The 7,039-nt window shown below is 41.3% G+C and overlaps 1 long non-coding RNA gene across 1 annotated transcript; it reads left to right on the plus strand.

Annotated features, from left to right (window-relative positions):
• Positions 1–753: 753 nt before the first annotated feature.
• LOC124670237 lies at positions 754–2,447 on the plus strand. Its single transcript, XR_006992450.1, has 3 exons — positions 754–850; positions 1,338–1,459; positions 1,586–2,447. It is a non-coding gene; the product is annotated as an uncharacterized LOC124670237 (long non-coding RNA).
• The last annotated feature ends 4,592 nt before the right edge of the window (positions 2,448–7,039 follow it).

Below are 7,039 nucleotides of genomic sequence, written 5' to 3' on the forward strand. Positions count from 1 at the left end.
ACTATAATCACTCTGCTGTTTTTGTTACTCTCTTCTTTGTTATTTCACTCTTTCTTCTCTTATGCGCTATTCTCTTGATAAGCTCTTGCGAGCAAGTCTGTTTAGGTGCGGCGAATTGACAAGCTAAACTCTTGCGAGCAAGTCTGTTTCCAGGTGCAGCTGAATTGACAACTCCGCTGTTAAGGCTTTCAAGTATTCTTTGTCTCCCCTTATGTCGAATCAATAAATTGGGTTTTACTTCCCTCGAAGACTGTTGCGATCCCCCTATACTCACTACAACACGAACAGCTCTTCAGCAACGCATAACGTGCAACGGTGGTGCCATGTGTATCTAAAGTCCACCCCTAGGTCCCCACGTCCCCACGCCCTATGTCTCTTATAAATAACCGTATCAAAGAAAACGTTTTCTCTAACTCGTCCCACAGATCCGCAAGACCACAATCCAAATCTCGATCCCCATTCTCCGCCGGTCGACCTTAACCCTAGGAGCCGCGCACAGCGATCGAAAGCGCCGCCACAGATCAACCCGGTCATTAGCCATCCACCTCCTCTTCGGGCTCTGGCTCCCATTGCGTCGGCCGTCTTCCTCAAGCCGCCAACGCTCAGTTCTGGCCCCTGCGCTACCTCTGTTCCTCTCTCCTTCCGATCGAACCATGGGCGACCTCCTTGTTCACGCATGAGACAGATAGGATCTGCAGTTGAATGGAGAAAGGAGCCCACAACCATCGGTCTGCCTGCGTGCAGCCATTCCATGGCGTCGCGTGGCTCCCAAGGTCCAGGCGGACAAGCCATGGTGGATTGGCTTCCTGCTGCACCTCCGCATCGTGAGCTCCACCCTACGAGAGTGCAGGTTTGATGAATTCACCTTTTTCTCCTGCTTTTTGCTACGCATCGAACCATGATATTGGCGTATTTTTAGCCTGGCTGGTTTGGTACTCCTGCCACCACCAATAAGTGATATAATTAGTACTCTTGTAGTTTGTGATTTCTGGTGGTGGAAGTCGATCACTCTCTTTGTTTATTTATTTCACACTAACTTTGGTGATTTGCATTGCTATTTAATGTACTCCCTCCGTCCCATTAAGAAAATGTCTTAGATTTGTCTAAATTTAAATGTATCTATACACTAAATACTAGATACATCCAAATTTAGACAAAAGTAAGACATGTTTCACGAGACAGAGGGAGTACAAATAATAGTTCAAAGTATTGTGATCACTTGACACTTCAGATCAAGTTATATACTATGTAGTTTGTTCATTTTTTAACTGTGTGATGGCCAATACATAACACATCTAGAAAACTGTGCCATAACGCCATTTTCAACTATTTGTCAGTAAATAGGTTCCATCGCCTAAGCCGTAGCTTGCCGACAGAGCCGGCGAGTCCATCACGGGATATGCCACGACGCTGGTCATCCTCGCTCGCTGCAGACATTACCAAACATGGACGCACTTTGGTATGAAATATACCCTCAATATCTTCTAAATTTTAGTGTGCCAGCATCCTATTTTCTTTCTCAGCTAGCTTGCTTCCTTATTATGAGTTAAAATGATGCATTGACAAAGTATGCTTAATCATGCAGATTCTCAAAATACGGACGAGATACTGGAATGAAGACCTCTTGATCCACTCCTTTTTTTTTCTTGATTGATCTTTACGCATACACTTTGATAATTTCCTTTATTGTTATTATTCTTCTGAAATAATAATCATGAGAAGAAATCTGTTTTTTGCTGTAAAAGAATCACGTTTAGTTTTGTTCATTGATTTTTTCAGCTGGACTTACCTTTCGCATTGTGCAACTAGTTGAACAATAAATAACTCAGTCTAGGCACTATATTTATCTTTAGTCAATGCAGAAACTTAGCCGACAAGAGAATCGTCCATACCTTGCTAGTGTAGCTTATTTATCTTCAGCAACTTTATATATGGAGATGGTTCTTTGAAGATGCCGCATCTCAATATATGTAGAGGTACATACAATCTTCTACTGTTGTTTTTTTCCAGAGTAGTTCATTCTGATATGGGCTTCCTAAGTATGGATGCTTTACATACATAATTTTTTACTCATACAAAACATTGTCTTAAAAGTTAGAACTATTTATTCAAGCTACTCTTGGTCTGATTCATTTCGCTGATTTCTTATCCTTTCTCGGCGTTGTTCAATGGTTAGTGTGAATTTCCAATAGTTGCACACATAAAATAAACTGAGGACTTTTGGTGCCAAAATATATAGTTCAGCTTACAATCATCTTACCTCTATATTCAGTTTTTCTAGCAAAGAAGACCGGTGCCTTGCATGGTGAAAATATCCTCTGTTAAGATATATACATACGTCGATACATATATCTCTTCTGACATTCTCGCATGGTGATTAGTAGTAGGAAGTAGAATTCCAAATTGTTTCTAAATTTAGAACTTTGTTTTTGCAGGCCCAAAATTCAGCAAGGACTGCTATATTCGGATATAAGAGCTGTGCACCAGAAGGCAGAACATTAGAAGGAATCAGATTCAAACTTACATATATAGGATTAGTTAGGATGTAGTACTTTGAAGTAATATTGTAAGCTGTGTACTCAGAAGAAAAATTTGATGTATGGAACGCAATTTCAATAATACATATTCAATTGTTTCTTCTTGGAATGCTCTTATATTCTGCACTTTGTGTTTCTTTTCTTCTTATGAAGCGTATATACTTTTGTTGAGAAAAAAAAATTACCATCTTCGAAGTGATCTAGCGACAATTAAAGCCTTGAAAATAATATTTATTTTGAATAAAATTGTTCAACCCGTGTACGTTATGTTCCAACGGATACATGTGTTGTGTGACATCTGTTGCCACTTTGCAACGCTCTATACATTGGTTACCAACGCTCATATATACGTTGCATTATATCCTTGCAACGCCCAAAAACGCAACGCATACTAAATCCGTTGGTAGGGGTGCTAGCAACGCCTAAATTAACGTTTAGATACAGATTTATGCGTTGCTGTAGGACGGGTCTTGTTGTAGTGACTTGTGGGTCATCACATGCTACTTTTATGATGATACTCACATGTTTTATACACACTTTATGTCATTATTATGCATTTTCCGGCACTAACCTATTGAAGAGATGCCGAAGAGCCAGTTGTTGTTTTCTGCTGTTTTTGGTTTCAGAAATCCTACAAAGGAAATATTCTCGGAATTGGACGAAATCAACGCCCAGGGTCTTATTTTTTCACGAAGCTTCCAGAAGACCGAAAGGGATACGAAGTGGGGCGACGAGGCGCCGCCACCATAGGGCCGCGCGGCCAGAGGGGGGCCCGCGCCGCCCTATGGTGTGGGCCCCTCGTCAGCCCTCCAACGCTGCCCTTCCGCCTACTTAAAGCCTTCGTCGCGAAAACCCCAGTACCGAGAGCCACGATACGGAAAACCTTCCAGAGACGCCGCCGCCGCCAATCCCATCTCGGGGGATTCAGGAGATCGCCTCCGGCACCCTGCCGGAGAGGGGAATTATCTCCCGGAGGACTCTTCATCACCATGATCGCCTCCGGATTGATGTGTAGTAGATCACCCCTGGACTATGGGTCCATAGCAGTAGCTAGATGGTTGTCTTCTCCTCATTGTGCTATCATGTTAGATCTTGTGAGCTGCCTATCATGATCAAGATCATCTATTTGTAATGCTACATGTTGTGTTTGTTGGGATCCGATGAATATGGAATACTATGTCAAGTTGATTATCAATCTATCATATATATGTTGTTTATGTTCTTGCATGCTCTCTGTTGCTAGTAGAGGCTCTGGTCAAGTTGATACTTGTGACTCCAAGAGGGAGTATTTATGCTCGATAGTGGGTTCATGCCTCCATTGAATCTGGGACAGTGACAGAAAGTTCTAAGGTTGTGGATGCTTGAATTTCTGACCTCCACTAGGGATAAAACATCAATGCTTTGTCTAAGGATATTTGTGTTGATTACATTACGCACCATACTTAATGCAGTTGTCTGTTGTTTGCAACTTAATACTGGAAGGGGTTCGGATGATAACCTGAAGGTGGACCTTTTAGGCATAGATGCATGCTGGATAGCGGTCTATGTACTTTGTCGTAATGCCCTGATTAAATCTCATAGTAGTCATCATGATATGTATGTGCATTGCTATGCCGTCTCTATTTGTCAATTGCCCAACTGTAATTCGTTCACCCAACATGCCATTTATCTTATCGGAGAGACACCACTAGTGAACTGTGGACCCCGGTCCATTCTTTACATCTGAAATACAATCTACTACAAACTCTGTTCTTTACTGTTCTTCACAAACAAACATCATCTTCCACACTATACATTTAATCCTTTGTTTACAGCAAGCCGGTGAGATTGACAACCTCACTGTTAAGTTGGGGCAAAGTATTGTGATTGTGTTGTGCAGGTTCCACGTTCACGCCGGAATCCCTGGTGTTGCGCCACACTACACTCCGCCACCAACAACCTTCATGTATTCCTTGACTCCTACTGGTTCGATAACCTTGGTTTCTTACTGAGGGAAAACTTGCTGCTGTACGCATCACACCTTCCTCTTGGGGTTCCCAACACATGTGTCAACTACACGCCAGCACTCAATTACTTAAATTGTCCATGAATTAAATAATAGAAGCATTTTACTGGCATAGCTAGTAATGAACCATATAGGAATTATAATCTAAACTTTGTTATGGAGGGAATGTTAATCAACGAGAGGGACTTAAAATTCGTTATGGGTAACACATAGTGGATAGTGAATGAACTGATATTAGGCAGTTAATTTAGTAGCTCACAACAAACCAGGTACAAATAACAATGCTATTACTTTTACAGGAATACAGAGTAACTTATTCAGTGACTTCAAAATTGGCATGAACTATGTAATAGGAGGATGTTACTTTTGTAACAAACAATGATCTAAATAGAAGTTACGATGGAAAAACTATAGAGGAGGGAATATGAACCAACATGTGTAAAGTGCAATTACTTTAGATTGGCCATGAATTAAATAATAGCAGGATGAGTGTAATAGATAGGAATAAACCACATAGGAATTATAACGGCATCGCTCCTGAACTTGTAGTGAAGAGAATCCAAATCAATATGTTTCAGGATATAAATTTTTAATGAGCAACACGTAGACGATAGTTAATGCTGGAGGTTAGGATGGACCAGATACATAATATAGTGGGATCACCTGTGAACTTATAGAAGAGGGAATGCAAACCAATATGTTCAACATTTCATATGTGAGCGTCATACCAAGTAAGAGAAATAAGTCAATATTGTAGCTTTTGAAGAACCATATGGCACACAAAATTATTATGTAGTAGTATGACAAGTTTATTTGTTCTACAGGCCAGATGGCAGAGTGATAGTAGGCCGAACTAAGTTCTTACTTTGTTAGCTTATGACGAAATAGATAGAAATAAAAATGGCATCACCTGTAGTACAGGTTATTGCAAACCAACATGTTCAGGAAGTATAAATTTGGTATGAAAAACATAGTGTAGCAGGCTATATTTTTTGTAACAACGACTCAACAAGATAGAAGTTATGATGGATACATCTACAGAGCAGAGAATGTAAACCAATATTGTTCAATCACTTCAATTAGCAACGAACTAAAAAATAGCAGGGTGTCATACCTACGAATGAACTTAAAGAGCTTCAGACAAACAAGCATCTGAACCCAGAACATGGCGCTAAAACAAGGGACTTACATTAGGAGAAGCACTTTGTGGGAGTCACTGCAGCTCTTCCTGGAGTTGGTAGATTCGGTGATGAAGTACACTACATCTGCTACTTGGGGTTGGAGAGATGACCATTACACTTCATGGTTACTCATCTTATTTGCAAAACGTAACGGCGCGTCGTTAGCACAAACAGGTTCCTCCAAGATTAAACAAGAACTTACAGGCATCAATAGAAAAGCGACACACGAATCTAGTGGATGGCGGCTCTGTTTGGCGACGAATGGCTCTCTCTTTGGCGTCGGTTCCTTCACGAAACTTGTAGGGTTTGACCTCGGGAATGCAGTGGCACACACTACGGGCGCACAGTATAGGCGGGGCTTGCCCATACCGATGCCCGTTAAAGCCCATGGAATAGCCTCTTCGAGCGAGTCAACTTTGCCATGTTCCTGATACGATTTTCTTTAGTAATTATAGGTACATTTGTCATTATGACGTGATTTTTTGCACAACATCCAAAAATAGAAGAGATTGCACATTGTCGCATTAATTAGTCATTAGTGACAAGTTGAGAGGTAAACTAGTCAATTTTTAACTTAGCTAAGGATTTAAACGCGAGAAAAGTGGTATTTCACAGCCATCATTGTTCCACCAACAATATTACTCACATGTGATACCGGCAACCTCGTAACAAGCTTTACTTATTGCCCTATAGTCAGGAAAACAAGACTACCAATATCACTTGTGCTACCCATAGAGGTGTGATTAGGGATATCTTATTTTGTGTTTATAATTCCACACATGTAATAGGGTTCTCCTCCGATGTCACAAATATTTGTAATTTATACAATTATAACATAATCTATACCTAATAATAAAAGCAAAAAAAATTCTTGTTGGTCCTTTTTTTCTGCCCCAATTTTCGTCTAAATTACAGCAACTAGCACCGGTAAGTCAGAAAAAGAACGGTTTGTTAAACCTTCCGTACGCGAGTTGAACCTGTCGAGTAGAGGTCCGTGGCCTTCCAAAGTTCCAGGCCGAGGTCGAGTTCTTTCTGAACTCAAATCCTGGTGTATTTCCATTTGATTTCTGCCCCTTCCCTCACGAAAATTTGCCGTTATATACATCCTCTCCTATGCTGGTGATTCCTATAAAAATCTTACCAGACTGCTTGGTTTCTTCCCGTCCGCGTTAGGTGTTTCCTTTGTTCAGATCCCGATCCAGAAAAATAGCGGCAGCATGGCGAGGCGAATTGCGGCGGCACTGCCAGCGCTCGCCGATGTGGTGCGCATAGAAAAAGCCCCCGTTGGCGCCGCTGATTCGTACCGGGCGCAGCAG

Source organism: Lolium rigidum, chromosome 7, assembly GCF_022539505.1.
Source record: "Lolium rigidum isolate FL_2022 chromosome 7, APGP_CSIRO_Lrig_0.1, whole genome shotgun sequence".
NCBI classification, from domain to species: Eukaryota; Viridiplantae; Streptophyta; class Magnoliopsida; order Poales; family Poaceae; genus Lolium; species Lolium rigidum.